This window comes from Cherax quadricarinatus, chromosome 3 (genome assembly GCF_038502225.1).
Source record: "Cherax quadricarinatus isolate ZL_2023a chromosome 3, ASM3850222v1, whole genome shotgun sequence".
In the NCBI taxonomy this organism is placed as follows: domain Eukaryota; kingdom Metazoa; phylum Arthropoda; class Malacostraca; order Decapoda; family Parastacidae; genus Cherax; species Cherax quadricarinatus.
In genome coordinates this window covers 60,974,887-60,992,915 of record NC_091294.1, presented here as the reverse complement: position 1 = coordinate 60,992,915, position 18,029 = coordinate 60,974,887, and the positions used below count along the sequence as shown (strand labels likewise).

At 51.9% G+C, this 18,029-nt stretch overlaps 1 protein-coding gene across 1 annotated transcript in view; it reads left to right on the top strand.

Annotated features, from left to right (window-relative positions):
- Positions 1 to 257: 257 nt before the first annotated feature.
- LOC128706178 (neuroglian) overlaps positions 258 to 18,029 on the top strand; it is a gene marked incomplete in the record, with an annotated part of 1,637,481 nt that continues 1,619,709 nt past the window's right edge. Inside the window, 1 exon segment of the mRNA XM_070093335.1 lies at positions 258 to 706.

The following is an 18,029-nucleotide window of genomic DNA, read 5'->3' as shown; positions in this document are numbered from 1 at the left end:
ATTCATTACCATATATCGGATTTTACCCCCAGCTGGCTGGGTAAAGATGAATGAAATTACAATTAACCATTTAGCAGTGGAAGGATTAAGTCAGAACGAGCAACTAATGACTGCCTCGTTCATCAAAACTGAAGGTGAGTGAGAGGTTTGTTTTGAATGGGTGGGAGAGATGGGTGGGAGGGGCGCGGCTTGTGGTAGGGTGGGAGACAGGCGGCAGTAGCAGCAGCAGCGGCAGGGTGCCACTAGTGCCGTCAGTGCCATCCTGGACGTCGTGAACCTACCACGTCCTCCATCGCTGCCGTGTTACGCCACCCACACACTCTGTCTCTCACACCACACACACACACCCACACTCACCCTCACACGTACACACTCACCCTCACGCACTCACAACACCAATGCTCGTAACTGCATATAAAACATGACAGATACAAAGGAATAAACGTGTGTGTATATGTTTTTTTGTTATTAAAGTGATCAAGTGCGTTTAATAACTTGATGAGCACAGCTTGCTGACTGTGATGCAGTGTAGTGACTGCTGTTGCAGGTGTCCCCGGCAGCGCCTCCTGCGGGACACCTGCAGGTGAAACACCTGCTAGTGACTGCCAGCCAGAGACTGGCTTGAGGCTACTTCTAAACTACCCGAGGAAGTGCCAGACAGTGCCAGCAGGACCCGACCCTCCCTGTAAGACGGACAGTGCCACAGGTGAGTGTATGTAGACGTGTGTGAAGTGTCTGTACCCTCTCTCCCACCCTTAAATACTCCCACTCTCTCTCCCTCCCTCCCTCCCACCTTCCCTCATGTCTCACGTCACTTCCACCTGTCCTGTATTTTTCTCCCTTCTCATGTAACACTAACGTCCCCCCTCCCTCGTGTATGTCTCCCTCCAGTCTGGTGTCACTCCCTCCAGTCTGGTGTCACTCCCTCCAGTCTCGTGTCACTCCCTCCAGTCTGGTGTCACTCCCTCCAGTCTGGTGTCACTCCCTCCAGTCTGGTGTCACTCCCTCCAGTCTCGTGTCACTCCCTCCAGTCTGGTGTCACTCCCTCCAGTCTGGTGTCACTCCCTCCAGTCTGGTGTCACTCCCTCCAGTCTGGTGTCACTCCCTCCAGTCTGGTGTCACTCCCTCCAGTCTGGTGTCACTCCCTCCAGTCTGGTGTCACTCCCTCCAGTCTGGTGTCACTCCCTCCAGTCTGGTGTCACTCCCTCCAGTCTGGTGTCACTCCCTCCAGTCTGGTGTCACTCGCTCCAGTCTGGTGTCACTCCCTCCAGTCTGGTGTCACTCCCTCCAGTCTGGTGTCACTCCCTCCAGTCTGGTGTCACTCGCTCCAGTCTGGTGTCACTCCCTCCAGTCTGGTGTCACTCCCTCCAGTCTGGTGTCACTCCGTCCAGTCTGGTGTCACTCCCTCCAGTCTGGTGTCACTCCCTCCAGTCTGGTGTCACTCCCTCCAGTCTGGTGTCACTCCCTCCAGTCTGGTGTCACTCCCTCCAGTCTGGTGTCACTCCCTCCAGTCTGGTGTCACTCCCTACAGTCTGGTGTCACTCGCTCCAGTCTGGTGTCACTCCCTCCAGTCTGGTGTCACTCCCTCCAGTCTGGTGTCACTCCCTCCAATCTGGTGTCACTCCCTCCAGTCTCATGTCACTAGCTCCAGTCCCATGTCACTACCTCCTGTCTGGTGTCACTCCCTACAGTCTAGTGTCACTGTCCCAGTTGGTGCCCAGAAGACACTGGTGTGAAGAGTCACTGTCCCAGGTGGTGTCCAGGAGACAATGGCAGGAAGAGTCATTGTCCCAGTTGGAGTCCAGGAGACACTGGCAGGAAGAGTCACTGTCACAGCTGGTGTCCAGGAGACACTAACGGGAAGAGTCACTGTTCCAGCTGGTGTTAAGGAGACACTGGCAGGAAGAGTCACTGTCCCAGCTGGTGTCCAGGAGACACTAACGGTAAGAGTCACTGTCCCAGCTGGTGTCCAGGAGACACTGGCCGGAAGAGTCACTGTCCCATATGGTGTCCAGGAGACATTGGCACGAAGAGTCACTGTCCCAGCTGGTGTCCAGGAGAAACTGACAGGAAGAGTCATTGTCCCAGCAGGTGTCCAGGAGACACTAGCGGGAAGAGTCAATGTCCCAGCTGGTGTCCAGGAGACATTGGCAGGACGAGTCACTGTCCCAGCTGGTGTCCAGGAGACATTGGCAGGAAGAGTCACTGTCCCAGCTGGTGTCCAGGAGACACTGGCAGTAAGAGTCACTGTCCCAGCTGGTGTACAGGAGACACTAACGAGAAGAGTCACTGTCCCAGCTGGTGTCCAGGAGACACTGGCAGTAAGAGTCACAGTCCCAGCTGGTGTACAGGAGACACTAACGAGAAGAGTCACTGTCCCAGCTGGTGTCCAGGAGACACTGGCAGTAAGAGTCACTGTCCCAGCTGGTGTACAGGAGACACTGGTAGGAAGAGTTACTGTCCCAGCTGGTGTACAGGAGACAATGGTAGGAAGAGTCACTGTCCCAGCTGGTGTACAGGAGACACTGGCCGGAAGAGTCACTGTCCCAGCTGGTGTACAGGAGACACTGGTAGGAAGAGTCACTGTCCCAGCTGGTGTACAGGAGACACTGGTAGGAAGAGTCACTGTCCCAGCTGGTGTACAGGAGACACTGGTAGGAAGAGTCACTGTACCAGCTGGTGTACAGGAGACACTGGTAGGAAGAGTCACTGTCCCAGCTGGTGTACAGGAGACACTGGTAGGAAGAGTCACTGTACCAGCTGGTGTACAGGAGACACTGGTAGGAAGAGTCACTGTCCCAGCTGGTGTACAGGAGACACTGGCCGGAAGAGTCACTGTCCCAGCTGGTATACAGGAGACACTGGCAGGAAGAGTCACTGTCCCAGCTGGTGTACAGGAGACACTGACAGGAAGAGTCACTGTCCCAGCTGGTATACAGGAGACACTGGTAGGATGAGTCACTGTCCCAGCTGGTGTACAGGAGACACTGGCAGGAAGAGTCACTGTCCCAGGTGGTGTACAGGAGACACTGGCCGGAAGAGTCACTGTCCCAGCTGGTGTACAGGAGACACTGGTATGAAGAGTCACTCTCCCAGCTGGTGTACAGGAGACACTGGCCGGAAGAGTCACTGTCCCAGCTGGTGTACAGGAGACACTGGCCGGAAGAGTCACTGTCCCAGCTGGTGTACAGGAGACACTGGCCGGAAGAGTCACTGTCCCAGCTGGTGTACAGGAGACACTGGCCGGAAGAGTCACTGTCCCAGCTGGTGTACAGGAGACACTGGCCGGAAGAGTCACTGTCCCAGCTGGTGTACAGGAGACACTGGTAGGAAGAGTCACTGTCCCAGCTGGTGTACAGGAGACACTGGTAGGAAGAGTCACTGTCCCAGCTGGTGTACAGGAGACACTGGCCGGAAGAGTCACTGTCCCAGCTGGTGTACAGAAGACACTGGTACGAAGAGTCACTGTCCCAGCTGGTGTACAGGAGACACTGGTAGGAAGAGTCACTGTCCCAGCTGGTGTACAGGAGACACTGGTAGGAAGAGTCACTGTCCCAACTGGTGTACAGGAGACACTGGCCGGAAGAGTCACTGTCCCAGCTGGTATACAGGAGACACTGGTAGGAAGAGTCACTGTCCCAGCTGGTGTGCAGGAGACACTGGCCGGAAGAGTCACTGTCCCAGCTGGTGTACTGGAGACACTGGTAGGAAGAGTCACTGTCCCAGCTGGTGTACAGGAGACACTGGCAGGAAGAGTCACTGTCCCAGCTGGTGTACAGGAGACACTGGCCGGAAGAGTCACTGTCCCAGCTGGTGTACAGGAGACACTGGTAGGAAGAATCACTGTCCCAGTTGGTGTACAGGAGACACTGGCCGGAAGAGTCACTGTCCCAGCTGGTGTACAGGAGACACTGGTAGGAAGAGTCACTGTCCCAGCTGGTGTACAGGAGACACTGGCCGGAGGAGTCACTGTCCCAGCAGGTGTACAGGAGACACTGGCAGGAAGAGTCACTGTCCCTGTTAGTGTACAGGAGACACTGGCCGGAAGAGTCACTGTCCCAGCTGGTGTACAGGAGACACTGGCAGGAAGAGTCACTGTCCCAGCTGGTGTACAGGAGACACTGGTAGGAAGAGTCACTGTCCCAGCTGGTGTACAGGAGACACTGGTAGGAAGAGTCACTGTCCCAGCTGGTGTACAGGAGACACTGGCCGGAAGAGTCACTGTCCCAGCTGGTGTACAGGAGACACTGGTAGGAAGAGTCACTGTCCCAGCTGGTGTACAGGAGACACTGGTAGGAAGAGTCACTGTCCCAGCTGGTGTACAGGAGACACTGGCAGGAAGAGTCACTGTCTCAGCTGGTGTACAGGAGACACTGGTAGGAAGAGTCACTGTCCCAGCTGGTGTACAGGAGACACTGGCCGGAAGAGTCACTGTCCAATCTGGTGTACAGGAGACACTGGTAGGAAGAGTCACTGTCCCAGCTGGTGTACAGGAGACACTGGTAGGAAGAGTCACTGTCCCAGCTGGTGTACAGGAGACACTGGTAGGAAGAGTCACTGTCCCAGCTGGTATACAGGAGACACTGGCAGGAAGAGTCACTGTCCCAGCTGGTGTACAGGAGACACTGGCCGGAAGAGTCACTGTCCCAGCTGGTATACAGGAGACACTGGCAGGAAGAGTCACTGTCCCAGCTGGTGTACAGGAGACACTGGCCGGAAGAGTCACTGTCCCAGCTGGTATACAGGAGACACTGGCAGGAAGAGTCACTGTCCCAGCTGGTGTACAGGAGACACTGGCAGGAAGAGTCACTGTCCCAGCTGATATACAGGAGACACTGGCAGGAAGAGTCACTGTCCCAGCTGGTGTACAGGAGACACTGGCAGGAAGAGTCACTGCCCCAGCTGGTGTACAGGAGACACTGGTAGGAAGAGTCACTGTCCCAGCTGGTGTACAGGAGACACTGGCAGGAAGAGTCACTGCCCCAGCTGGTGTACAGGAGACACTGGCCGGAAGAGTCACTGTCCCAGCTGGTGTACAGGAGACACTGGCCGGAAGAGTCACTGTCCCAGCTGGTGTACAGGAGACACTGGCAGGAAGAATCAGTCCCAGCTGGTGTACAGGAGACACTGGCAGGAAGAGTCACTGTCCCAGCTGGTGTACAGGAGACACTGGCCGGAAGAGTCACTGTCCCAGCTGGTGTACAGGAGACACTGGTAGGAAGAGTCACTGTCCCAGCTGGTGTACAGGAGACACTGGCAGGAAGAGTCACTGCCCCAGCTGGTGTACAGGAGACACTGGCAGGAAGAATCAGTCCCAGCTGGTGTACAGGAGACACTGGCAGGAAGAGTCACTGTCCCAGCTGGTGTACAGGAGACACTGGCAGGAAGAGTCACTGTCCCAGCTGGTGTACAGGAGACACTGGTAGGAAGAGTCACTGTCCCAGCTGGTGTACAGGAGACACTGGCAGGAAGAGTCACTGCCCCAGCTGGTGTACAGGAGACACTGGCCGGAAGAGCCACTGTCCCAGCTGGTGTACAGGAGACACTGGCCGGAAGAGTCACTGTCCCAGCTGGTGTACAGGAGACACTGGCAGGAAGAATCAGTCCCAGCTGGTGTACAGGAGACACTGGCAGGAAGAGTCACTGTCCCAGCTGGTGTACAGGAGACACTGTTAGGAAGAGTCACTGTCCCAGCTGGTGTACAGGAGACACTGGTAGGAAGAGTCACTGTCCCAGCTGGTGTACAGGAGACACTGGCAGGAAGAGTCACTGTCCCAGCTGGTGTACAGGAGACACTGTTAGGAAGAGTCACTGTCCCAGCTGGTGTACAGGAGACACTGGCCGGAAGAGTCACTGTCCCAGCTGGTGTACAGGAGACACTGGTAGGAAGAGTCACTGTCCCAGCTGGTGTACAGGAGACACTGGCCGTAAGAGTCACTGTCCCAGCTGGTGTACAGGAGACACTGGCAGGAAGAGTCACTGTCCCAGCTGGTGTACAGGAGACACTGGCAGGAAGAGTCACTGTCCCAGCTGGTGTACAGGAGACACTGGCAGGAAGAGTCACTGTCCCAGCTGGTGTACAAGAGACACTGGCAGGAAGAGTCACTGCCCCAGCTGGTGTACAGGAGACACTGGCCGGAAGAGTCACTGTCCCAGCTGGTGTACAGGAGACACTGGCCGGAAGAGTCACTGTCCCAGCTGGTGTACAGGAGACACTGGCAGGAAGAATCAGTCCCAGCTGGTGTACAGGAGACACTGGCAGGAAGAGTCACTGTCCCAGCTGGTGTACAGGAGACACTGGCCGGAAGAGTCACTGTCCCAGCTGGTGTACAGGAGACACTGGTAGGAAGAGTCACTGTCCCAGCTGGTGTACAGGAGACACTGGCAGGAAGAGTCACTGCCCCAGCTGGTGTACAGGAGACACTGGCAGGAAGAATCAGTCCCAGCTGGTGTACAGGAGACACTGGCAGGAAGAGTCACTGTCCCAGCTGGTGTACAGGAGACACTGGCAGGAAGAGTCACTGTCCCAGCTGGTGTACAGGAGACACTGGTAGGAAGAGTCACTGTCCCAGCTGGTGTACAGGAGACACTGGCAGGAAGAGTCACTGCCCCAGCTGGTGTACAGGAGACACTGGCCGGAAGAGCCACTGTCCCAGCTGGTGTACAGGAGACACTAGCCGGAAGAGTCACTGTCCCAGCTGGTGTACAGGAGACACTGGCAGGAAGAATCAGTCCCAGCTGGTGTACAGGAGACACTGGCAGGAAGAGTCACTGTCCCAGCTGGTGTACAGGAGACTCTGTTAGGAAGAGTCACTGTCCCAGCTGGTGTACAGGAGACATTGGTAGGAAGAGTCACTGTCCCGGCTGGTGTACAGGAGACACTGGCAGGAAGAGTCACTGTCCCAGCTGGTGTACAGGAGACACTGTTAGGAAGAGTCACTGTCCCAGCTGGTGTACAGGAGACACTGGCCGGAAGAGTCACTGTCCCAGCTGGTGTACAGGAGACACTGGTAGGAAGAGTCACTGTCCCAGCTGGTGTACAGGAGACACTGGCCGTAAGAGTCACTGTCCCAGCTGGTGTACAGGAGACACTGGCAGGAAGAGTCACTGTCCCAGCTGGTGTACAGGAGACACTGGCAGGAAGAGTCACTGTCCCAGCTGGTGTACAGGAGACACTGGCAGGAAGAGTCACTGTCCCAGCTGGTGTACAAGAGACACTGGCAGGAAGAGTCACTGTCCCAGCTGGTGTACAGGAGACACTGGCAGGAAGAGTCACTGCCCCAGCTGGTGTACAGGAGACACTGGCCGGAAGGGTCACTGCCCCAGCTGGTGTACAGGAGACACTGGTAGGAAAAGTCACTGTCCCAGCTGGTGTACAGGAGACACTGGCAGGAAGAGCCACTGTCCCAGCTGGTGTACAGGAGACACTGGCAGGAAGAGTCTCTGTCCCAGCTGGTGTACAGGAGACACTGGCAGGAAGAGTCACTGTCCCAGCTGGTGTACAGGAGACACTGGTAGGAAGAGTCACTGTCCCAGCTGGTGTACAGGAGACACTGGCAGGAAGAGTCACTGTCCCAGCTGGTGTACAGGAGACACTGGCAGGAATAGTCTCTGTCCCAGCTGGTGTACAGGAGACACTGGCAGGAAGAGTCACTGTCCCAGCTGGTGTACAGGAGACACTGGTAGGAAGAGTCACTGTCCCAGCTGGTGTACAGGAGACACTGGTATGAAGAGTCACTGTTCCAGCTGGTGTACAGGAGACACTGGCCGGAAGAGTCTCTGTCCCAGCTGGTGTACAGGAGACACTGGCAGGAAGAGTCACTGTCCCAGCTGGTGTACAGGAGACACTGGTAGGAAGAGTCACTGTCCCAGCTGGTGTACAGGAGACACTGGCCGGAAGAGTCTCTGTCCGAGCTGGTGTACAGGAGACACTGGCAGAAAGAGTCACTGTCCCAGCTGGTGTACAGGAGACACTGGCAGAAAGAGTCACTGTCCCAGCTGGTGTACAGGAGACACTGGTAGGAAGAGTCACTGTCCCAGCTGGTGTACAGGAGACACTGGCCGGAAGAGTCTCTGTCCCAGCTGGTGTACAGGAGACACTGGCAGGAAGAGTCACTGTCCCAGCTGGTGTACAGGAGACACTGGCAGGAAGAGTCACTGTCCCAGCTGGTGTACAGGAGACACTGGCAGGAAGAGTCACTGCCCCAGCTGGTGTACAGGAGACACTGGCAGGAAGAGTCACTGTCCCAGCTGGTGTACAGGAGACACTGGCAGGAAGAGTCACTGCTCCAGCTGGTGTACAGGAGACACTGGCAGGAAGAGTCACTGTCCCAGCTGGTGTACAGGAGACACTGGCAGGAAGAGTCACTTTCTTCAACTTAACATTCCTTAGAGAAACCTTAAAATTCCAAGTGAATAAATATTACATGAGCACTTGACGAACCCACTTCACAAACACACTTCAGGAACGCACTTCACAAACACACTTCAGGAACGCACTTCACGAACACACTTCACGTACACACCATCCACACACTTCACGGACACACCTCACGAACACACCCCAGGAACACACTTCAGTAAATAAACTCTTCACGAGAGATAGCTTTTTGTTAGTGAAGAGCTCTTGTTCCAAGGTCTAGGAGCTACTCTCCTTTTGGGGGAGTCGACCCAGGTTCCTTTTCACAGGTGCTGCATGACTTTGTCGGGTTTAGCGCACTCACACACATGTCTGAAAGACAATGTTTCGTATGTAAGACACGACTTGAGACAAAAGTTGTTGACTGATGTTACTGATGTGTTGTGTAGCAGCTGTTAGGTAGTGGTGGGTCTCGTGTATCAGGGGGTGTGTCTTGTATCAGGGGGTGTGTCTTGTATCAGGGAAGTGTGTTGTGTGTCAGGGGATGTGTCTTGTATCATGGGGTGTGTCTTGTATCAGGGAAGTGTGTTGTGTGTCAGGGGATGTGTCTTGTATCATGGGGTGTGTCTTGTATCAGGGGGTGTGTCTTGTAACAGTGGGGTGTGTCGTGTATCAGGAGGGTGTCCTGTATTAAGGGGTGTGCCTCGTATCAGGGGGTATGTCTTTCATCAAGAGGTGTGTATTTTATCAAGGGAGTGTGTCTTGTATCAGGGGGTGAGGTCAGTGATTACGTGTGGTCATACCTGTCCTAAGCTCTCTGGGAGTTAGCACCATGGCTTGTTGTAGTGTTTTAGAATCTCAGGTTCAGGTGTTGAAGAAGGAGGTTGTACTTCTTCAGGAGGAAAATAGGAGGCTGAAGCTTCGCCTAGATGGGTTTGGGAGTGAGTTTGAGATGGATTTAGCCGGTAAAGAGGAAATGGTCACCAGCAGTGATAGTGGCAGCCACTTTAAGTGGCAAGTGGTTCACAGTTCAGAAAGAAGGAAAATAAGGAGGGTTAACAGAGAAGATGTGAAGGTAGGAAATCGATTCTCTGTTCTCCAGGACGAGAGTACTTCAGTGGTTAGTGAGGTTGAAAGTATCACTGATTCCCCTGCTAATCAAGGTAAGAATATTCTAATTATAGGAGATTCTCAGGTAAGATATATGGACCATTATTTTTGTAACAGAGATAGAAAGGTTAAACAGAGGGTGTGCCTTCCAGGAGCTGGTGTTGGTGATATAGTCAGCAGGTTGGATAATATTATGTCAAGTAATGGGAACAAGCCCATTATCTGCCTTAGTGCTTGGGGTAATGACATTAGGAAGGGCAGGAGACAGGAGCTACTGGATAAGTACAGGTCAGCCATAGACACTGGCAGTAGTCACGTATAAGGGAGGGATCCCGGTTATATGTAGCATCTTGCGTAGAAAGGGAGTTGGCAATGAATGGATGTCTAGGGCAATTGGTATAAATTATTGGGTAGACAGGTACTGCAAGGAACTTGCAATCCCATTCATTGATAACTGGGACAAATTCTATGGCAAACGTGATATGTATGCAACGGATGGGGTTCATCTCTCTGGGGTTGGAGTGGTTGCATTAGCCAATTCGATTGAGGGGGTAATTGATGACTTATCTAGGACTTATTAAACTGATTGATTGTAGAGGTATGGGTGTTTGTGGGGAAACAATCAGGCTGCGGTATTAGGGTTGAAAACAGCAGTTATTACCGGGATACCTCAGGGATATGCTTAAAAGACAATATTCAAAATAAAGTTGCTAGTAAAGGCAAATAAATTGATCAACAAACAGAGAGAGATAGTAGAGGGCAAAGAGTGACTAGCTCCCTAAAGGTTTACTATACAAATAGTAGGAGTCTAAGAAATAAGATAGATGAGCTAAGATTACTTGCAAGTGCAGGTAATATAGATATTATTGGTATAACAGAGACCTAGTTCAACTTGAAAGATAGAGAAATACCTTCTGAATGCAACATACAGGGTTATAAATTATTCCATACTTATAGGGTCAACAGGAAAGCTGGTAGAGTGGCTATGTATGTCAGAGAAAATTTAAATTGTTGTCTTAGACATGATATAAGAGTAGAAACATCGAACATAGAATCTGTTTGGCTACAGTTTCTCGAGAGTCGTGACAAATTAATTTTGGGTGTGATTTATAGGCCCCCAAACCTTGATAGGGAGTGCAGTAAACTATTATGTGACGAAATTCATAAGGCATCTAGATATGAAAATGTTGTGTTAATGAGAGATTTTAACTTTAGACAAATTGACTGGAACAATACAACAGGAAACCTTGAGTCTAGTGACTTCTTTGATATGGTCCAGGATTGTTTTTAGAACAGTTTGTGACAGAACCAACTAGAGGAAACTGCTTGAGTTGGTTCTTGCCAACAAAGAATTACTAATTAATAATCTTGAGGTTAATGATGAGCTTGGGGAAAGTGATCACAAATCACTTAGTTTCAATATATCATGGAATTATCCACATAACTGCAATCAAATCTCTGTTCCAGACTTTTGCTTGGCCGATTTCATGGGACTGAGAAATTACCTGGGTGGGCTAAATTGGAATGACCTGACTATGGGTCAGGTAGGTGAACTTGGTTGCCAATATGACGTTTTTCAGAGCATAGTTCTAGCTGTCCAGACAATTTTTGTTCTGAGTAGGGAAATTAAATCTAATGAAAATGATCCCCAATGGATGAACAATAGATTAAAACATCTCATTGCTCAAAAGAGAGGTATATGTAGGCGAATCAAGAGGGGATTGGCAGTTAAGAAATCAATATATTCAATTAAAGAGAGAAATAAAAAAAAGGAATAAGAAAAGCAAAAAGGGATTATGAGGCTAAAGTAGCGAGGGATTCGAAGAGTAACCCAAAAGGGTTCTTTCAGGTATACAGAAGTAAGATTAGGGACAAGATTGGCCCACTTAAGAGTAATTCAGGTCAGATCATTGACAGTGATAAGGATATATGTGAAATTTTCAATACTTACTTCCTCTCAGTTTTTACCGAGGAAAATACTAGCGAAATTCCCGAAATAATAGATCATGTATCAGGGTGTGTGTCTTGTATCAGGGTGTGTGTCTTGTATCAGGGTGTATGTCTTGTATCAGGGTGTGTGTCTTGTATCAGGGTGTGTCTTGTATCAGGGTGTGCGTCTTGTATCAGGGTGTGTGTCTTGTATCAGGGTGTGTGTCTTGTATCAGGGTGTGTCTTGTATCAGGGGGGTGTCTTGTATCAGGAGCATGTCTTGTATCAAGGGGTGTCCTGTATCAGGGAGGTGTCTTGTACCAGGGGGGTGTCTTGTATCAAGATGTCTTGTATCAGGGGGTGTCTTGTACCAGGGGGTGTGTCTTTTATCAGGGAGGTGTCTAATATCAGGGGGGGTGTCTTGTACCAGGGGGTGTCTTGTATCAGGGAGGTGTCTTGTACCAGGGGGTGTCTTGTACCAGGGGGTGTCTTGTACCAGGGGGTGTCTTGTATCAGGGAGGTGTCTTGTACCAGGGGGTGTCTTGTACCAGGGGGTGTCTTGTACCAGGGAGTGTCTTGTATCAGGGAGGTGTCTTGTACCAGGGGGTGTCTTGTATCAGGGAGGTGTCTTGTACCAGGGGGTGTCTTGTATCAGGGAGGTGTCTTGTATCATGGGTGTGTGTAGTGTATCAAGGGGGTGTCTTGTATCAGGGAGGTGTCTAATATCAGGGGGTGTCTTGTACCAGAGGGGTGTCTTGTATCAGGGGTGTGTGTAGTGTATCAAGGGGGTGTCTTGTATCAGGGAGGTGTCTAATATCAGGGGGTGTCTTGTACCAGGGGGTGTCTTGTATCAGGGAGGTGTCTTGTACCAGGGGGTGTCTTGTACCAGGGGGTGTCTTGTATCAGGGAGGTGTCTTGTACCAGGGGGTGTCTTGTATCAGGGAGGTGTCTTGTATCAGGGGTGTGTGTAGTGTATCAAGGGGGTGTCTTGTGTCATGGGGGTGTCTTGTGTCATGGGGGTGTCTTGTTTCATGGGGGTGTCTTGTGTCATGGGGGTGTCTTGTTTCATGGGGGTGTCTTGTGTCATGGGGGTGTCTTGTGTCATGGGGGTGTCTTGTGTCATGGGGGTGTCTTGTGTCATGGGGGTGTCTTGTGTCATGGGGGTGTCTTGTGTCATGGGGGTGTCTTGTATCAGGGGAGAGGGAAGGCAAGACTGAGTGGCAGACTGTGTGGCAGACTGTGTGGCAGACTGTGTGGCAGACTGTGTGGCAGACTGTGTGGCAGACTGTGTGGCAGACTGTGTGGCAGACTGTGTGGCAGACTGTGTGGCAGACTGTGTGGCAGACTGTGGCAGACTGTGCTGCAAACTGTGCTGCAAACTGTGTGGCAGACTGTGTGGCAGACTGTGCTGCAAACTGTGCTGCAAACTGTGCTGCAAACTGTGTGGCAGACTGTAGCAGACTGTGTGGCAGACTGTGGCAGACTGTGAGATACTGTTGGGCAGAATGTGTGTGGTAGACTGTGTGACAGACTGTGGGGAAGATTGTAAGGCAGACTGTGTGGATGACTGGATGGTAGACTGCGTGGCAGACTGAGTAGCCAACTGTGGGGCAGACTGAGTAGCCAACTGTGGGGCAGACTGTTGGGCAGACTGTGTGGGAGACTGTATGGCAAACTGCGTGGCAGACTGTTCAGCCGACTGTGGGGCAGACTGTGGGGCAGACTGTTGGAGAGACTGTGAGGCAGAATATGGGGCAGGCTGTGGGGCAGACTGTGTGGCAGACTGTGTGGCAGACTGTGTGGAGTACTGCATGGCAAACTGCATGGCAGACTGTTCAGCCGATTGTGGGGCAGACTGTTGGAGAGACTGTGAGGCAGAATGTGGGGCGCTGTGGGGCAGGCTGTGGGGCAGGCTGTGGGGCAGGCTGTGGGGCAGGCTGTGGGGCAGGCTTTGGGGCAGACTGTTGAGGAGACTGTCAGGCAAACTGTCGGGCAGACTGCGGGGCAGACTGTGGGGCAGACTGTGGGGCAGACTGTGGGGCAGACTGTGGGACAGACTGTGAGGCAGACTGTGGGACAAACTGTGGGGCAGACTGTGGGACAGACTGTGGGACAGACTGTGAGGCAGACTGTGGGACAGACTGTGAGACAGACTGTGCGGCAGACTGTGTGGCAGACTGTGGCAGACTGTGTGGCAGACTGAGATACTGTTGGGCAGAATGTGTGTGGTAGACTGTGTGACAGACTGTGGGGAAGATTGTAAGGCAGACTGTGTGGATGACTGGATGGTAGACTGCGTGGCAGACTGAGTAGCCAACTGTGGGGCAGACTGTTGGGCAGACTGTTGGGCAGACTGTTGGGCAGACTGTTGGGCAGACTGTTGGGCAGACTGTGTGGGAGACTGTGTGGCAAACTGCGTGGCAGACTGTGGGGCAGACTGTGTGGCAGAATGTGTGGAGTACTGTATGGCAAACTGCGTGACAGACTGTTCAGCCGACTTGGGGCAGACTGTGGGGGCAGACTGTTGGAGAGACTGTGACGCAGAATGTGGGGCAGGCTGTGGGGCAGGCTGTGGGGCAGACTGTGGGGCAGACTGTTGGGGAGACTGTGAGGCAGGCTGTGGGGCAGGCTGTGGGGCAGGCTGTGGGGCAGGCTGTGGGGCAGGCTGTGTGGCAGACTGTGTGGCAGACTGTGTGGCAGACTGTGTGGAGTACTGTATGGCAAACTGCGTGGCAGACTGTTCAGCCGATTGTGGGGCAGACTGTTGGAGAGACTGTGAGGCAGAATGTGGGGCGCTGTGGGGCAGACTGTGGGGCAGACTGTGGGGCAGGCTGTGGGGCAGGCTGTGGGACAGGCTGTGGGGAAGGCTGTGGGACAGGCTTTGGGGCAGACTGTGAGGCAGACTGTAGGGCAGACTGTTGAGGAGACTGTCAGGCAGACTGTCGGGCAGACTGCGGGGCAGACTATGGGGCAGACTGTGGGGCAGACTGTGGGGCAGACTGTGGGACAGACTGTGGGACAGACTGTGGGGCAGACTGTGGGACAGACTGTGAGGCAGACTGTGGGACAGACTGTGAGGCAGACTGTGAGGCAGACTGTGGGACAGACTGTGTGACAGACTGTGGGGAAGATTGTAATGTAGTCTGTGGGGCAGACTGTGGGACAGACTGTGGGGAAGATTGTACGGCAGACTGTGGAGCAGACTGTGGGGCAGGCTGTGGGGCAGACTGTGGGGCAGACTGTGGGGCAGACTGTGGGGCAGACTGTGGGGCAGACTGTGGGGCAGTGTGGCAGACTGTGGGACAGACTGTGGGGAAGATTGTACGGCAGACTGTGGAGCAGACTGTGGGGCAGGCTGTGGGGCAGACTGTGGGACAGACTGTGGGGCAGACTGTGGGGAAGATTGTACGGCAGACTGTGGAGCAGACTGTGGGGCAGGCTGTGGGGCAGACTGTGGGACAGACTGTGGGACAGACTGTGGGGCAGACTGTGGGACAGACTGTGGGGAAGATTGTACGGCAGACTGTGGAGCAGACTGTGGGGCAGGCTGTGGGGCAGACTGTGGGACAGACTGTGGGGCAGACTGTGGGACAGACTGTGGGGAAGATTGTACGGCAGACTGTGGAGCAGACTGTGGGGCAGGCTGTGGGGCAGACTGTGGGACAGACTGTGGGACAGACTGTGGGGCAGACTGTGTGACAGACTGTGTGACAGACTGTGGGACAGACTGTGTGGCAGACTGTGGGACAGACTGTGGGACAGACTGTGGGACAGACTGTGTGACAGACTGTGGGACAGACTGTGGGACAGACTGTGTGACAGACTGTGTGACAGACTGTGTGACAGACTGTGTGACAGACTGTGTGACAGACTGTGGGACAGACTGTGTGACAGACTGTGTGACAGACTGTGTGACAGACTGTGTGACAGACTGTGTGACAGACTGTGGGGCAGACTGTGGGAAAACATAGGGCAGTATTATAAGGTAGTGAGGTTGGTAGTACCTGGGTTGGTTACAGTGTTGATAATCACTCTGAGTCTTAACTCTTGTAAGGTTTCTTAACGGGACCTTCACCACACACTGTGTAACTCACCTTCACACACTGTGTAACTCACCTTCACACACTGTGTAACTCACCTTCACACACTGTGTAACTCACCTTCACACACTGTGTAACTCACCTTCACACACTGTGTAACTCACCTTCACACACTGTGTAACTCACCTTCACACACTGTGTAACTCACCTTCACACACTGTGTAACTCACCTTCACACACTGTGTAACTCACCTTCACACACTGTGTAACTCGCCTTCACACACTGTGTAACTCACCTTCACACACTGTGTAACTCACCTTCACACACTGTGTAACTCACCTTCACACACTGTGTAACTCACCTTCACACACTGTGTAACTCACCTTCACCACACACTGCGTAACTCACCTTCACCACTCGCTGTGTAACTCACCTTCACCACGCACTGTGTAACTCACCTTCACCACACACTGCGTAACTCACCTTCACCACTCACTGTGTAACTCATCTTCACACTGTGTAAACCACCTTCACCATTCACTGTGTAACTCACCTTCACACACTGTGCAACTCACCCTCACCATACACTGTGTAACTCACCCTCACCATAAACTGTGTAACTCACCCTCACCACACACTGTGTAACTCACTTTCACCACACTGTGTAACTCACTTTCACCACACACTGTGTAACTCAGTACTCACAGTTGTGGGGGTCGAGTCTCGGCTACTGGCACCTTCACCACACACTGTAACTCAGTACTTACCTGGTTGTGGGGGTCGAGTTTCTGCTCGTGGTCCTGTCTCTACTGTTCTTTGAGAATCGTTGGCTCTATCATGGCTATTCTTAAAACTGTGTATGCTATCTGCCACCACCATTTCTTCATCCAGATCATTCCACTTCCTGACCATACTGAGGTAGCAGAATAAATATATCGTGACCTCCCTGCGCCTCAGGTGCGCCTTTAACAGTTATATGTGCCACTATTGTTCTCTCCCTACCCTCTCTGTCAAGTTTTCTAAGTATCTTGTACATGATCATGTCTTCCCTGGACTTCCTGTTCTTTATTTTCAGTAGATTCAGTTCTTTTAATTTCGTTATGAACCTAGAAAGTAGATTTTGAACCTACTCTATAATGTGTTGGTTCAGTACTGGAACTATATTCTACATGAAATGTGGTACATTACGTCGTATATGACTCTTTATTAAGGTTCTTCAGAGCTGGTCTTAGGTTTTGCAAGTTAAGCGTTTACTGCAGAAGTTGTTAGTGACGTGAGTCTCTGGAGAGTTTACCTGGAGAGAGTTCCGGGGGTCAACGCCCCCGCGGCCCGGTCTGTGACATTATATTTACCCCTTGGTCATTGTCAGAGTGTGATGATTGTAGTTTGACCTTTATGTCTGTACTCCGTTTCTCGTCTTTTTATCCCTTCTTCAATCTTCATAACTTTGCAGTTTCTGGGGTGAAATTCCAATAGCCTCTCTGAATAATCCTGCAGTTGATTTCAGGTCCAGTTGAAAATTTTTCTTATATTCTGTTGGAGTGTGAGCAAAGTAACATTTATGAAGGGGTTCAGGGAAACGGGCAGGCTGGACTTGAGTCCTGGAGATGGGAAGTACAGTGTCTGTACTCTGAAGGAGGGGTGTTAATGTTGCAGTTTAAAAACTGTAGTGTAAAGCACCCTTCTGGCAAGACAGTGATGGAGTGAATGATGGTGAAAGTTTTTCTTTTTCGGGCCACCCTGCCTTGGTGGGAATCGGCCAGTGTGATAATAAAAAAATAAATAACAATAATAATAATTCTGTTTTTATTCTCCTCATTTTCATCATAGACGGACTGGAATATATAAGGCCTCTATATCTTCTGGTATTTCATTTAATTTTTTTAGGAAGAGCTTTGGTCATGGTTCTGATGCTTGTGGAGCCTCACTTCTCACACTTGTCCATCCAGGTAATTCTCTCCGGACCATCACTTTGCCCTTTGTGTCTTAAGTGTTCGTTGATCCATCGTAACGTCTTTCCAATTTCCTCCGCTTCTCTTATCGTTATTGCTCATGTCTTCCTTTCACTGCCTTCTGGAATGCTTCCTTGCAGCCCAAGAATATGCAGTCCCCTATTGTGCAGATATGTGTGTATTCACTTTTATGTGGTTCCTGGAGTCGAGTCTCAACTCCTGGATCCATCTTTCAGCTAGCCCCTGCTGGGTTCACTCTCTAATGGCTTCGTGCATCTACCAATTTATTATCCGGATCATTTCCCTTCCCGTCCACTCTTAGGCTGAAGAAATATTTCGTAGAGTCCCTGTGACTCATCGGTACTTTTCATTTCCAACTGTACTTTCGTTTTCCTATTTCCTGCCTCTTATACACGGATGGAAAAGACACAATTGCAGAGAGAAGCTTCGTTTAGAAGTTTCGACTGTGCCGCAGGCTTCAGTCAGTACCCAGGGCTGTGCAACAAGCAAATGTATACAAGCATAGTCAGGTGAGTGGCCGGATCAACGAGGTCACTGTGTGAGGTGAATTGCGATATGGAAGCACTGCATGAGTCCTACCCGTCTTTCCGATTACCTGCCTATGAAAGATGAGTTCT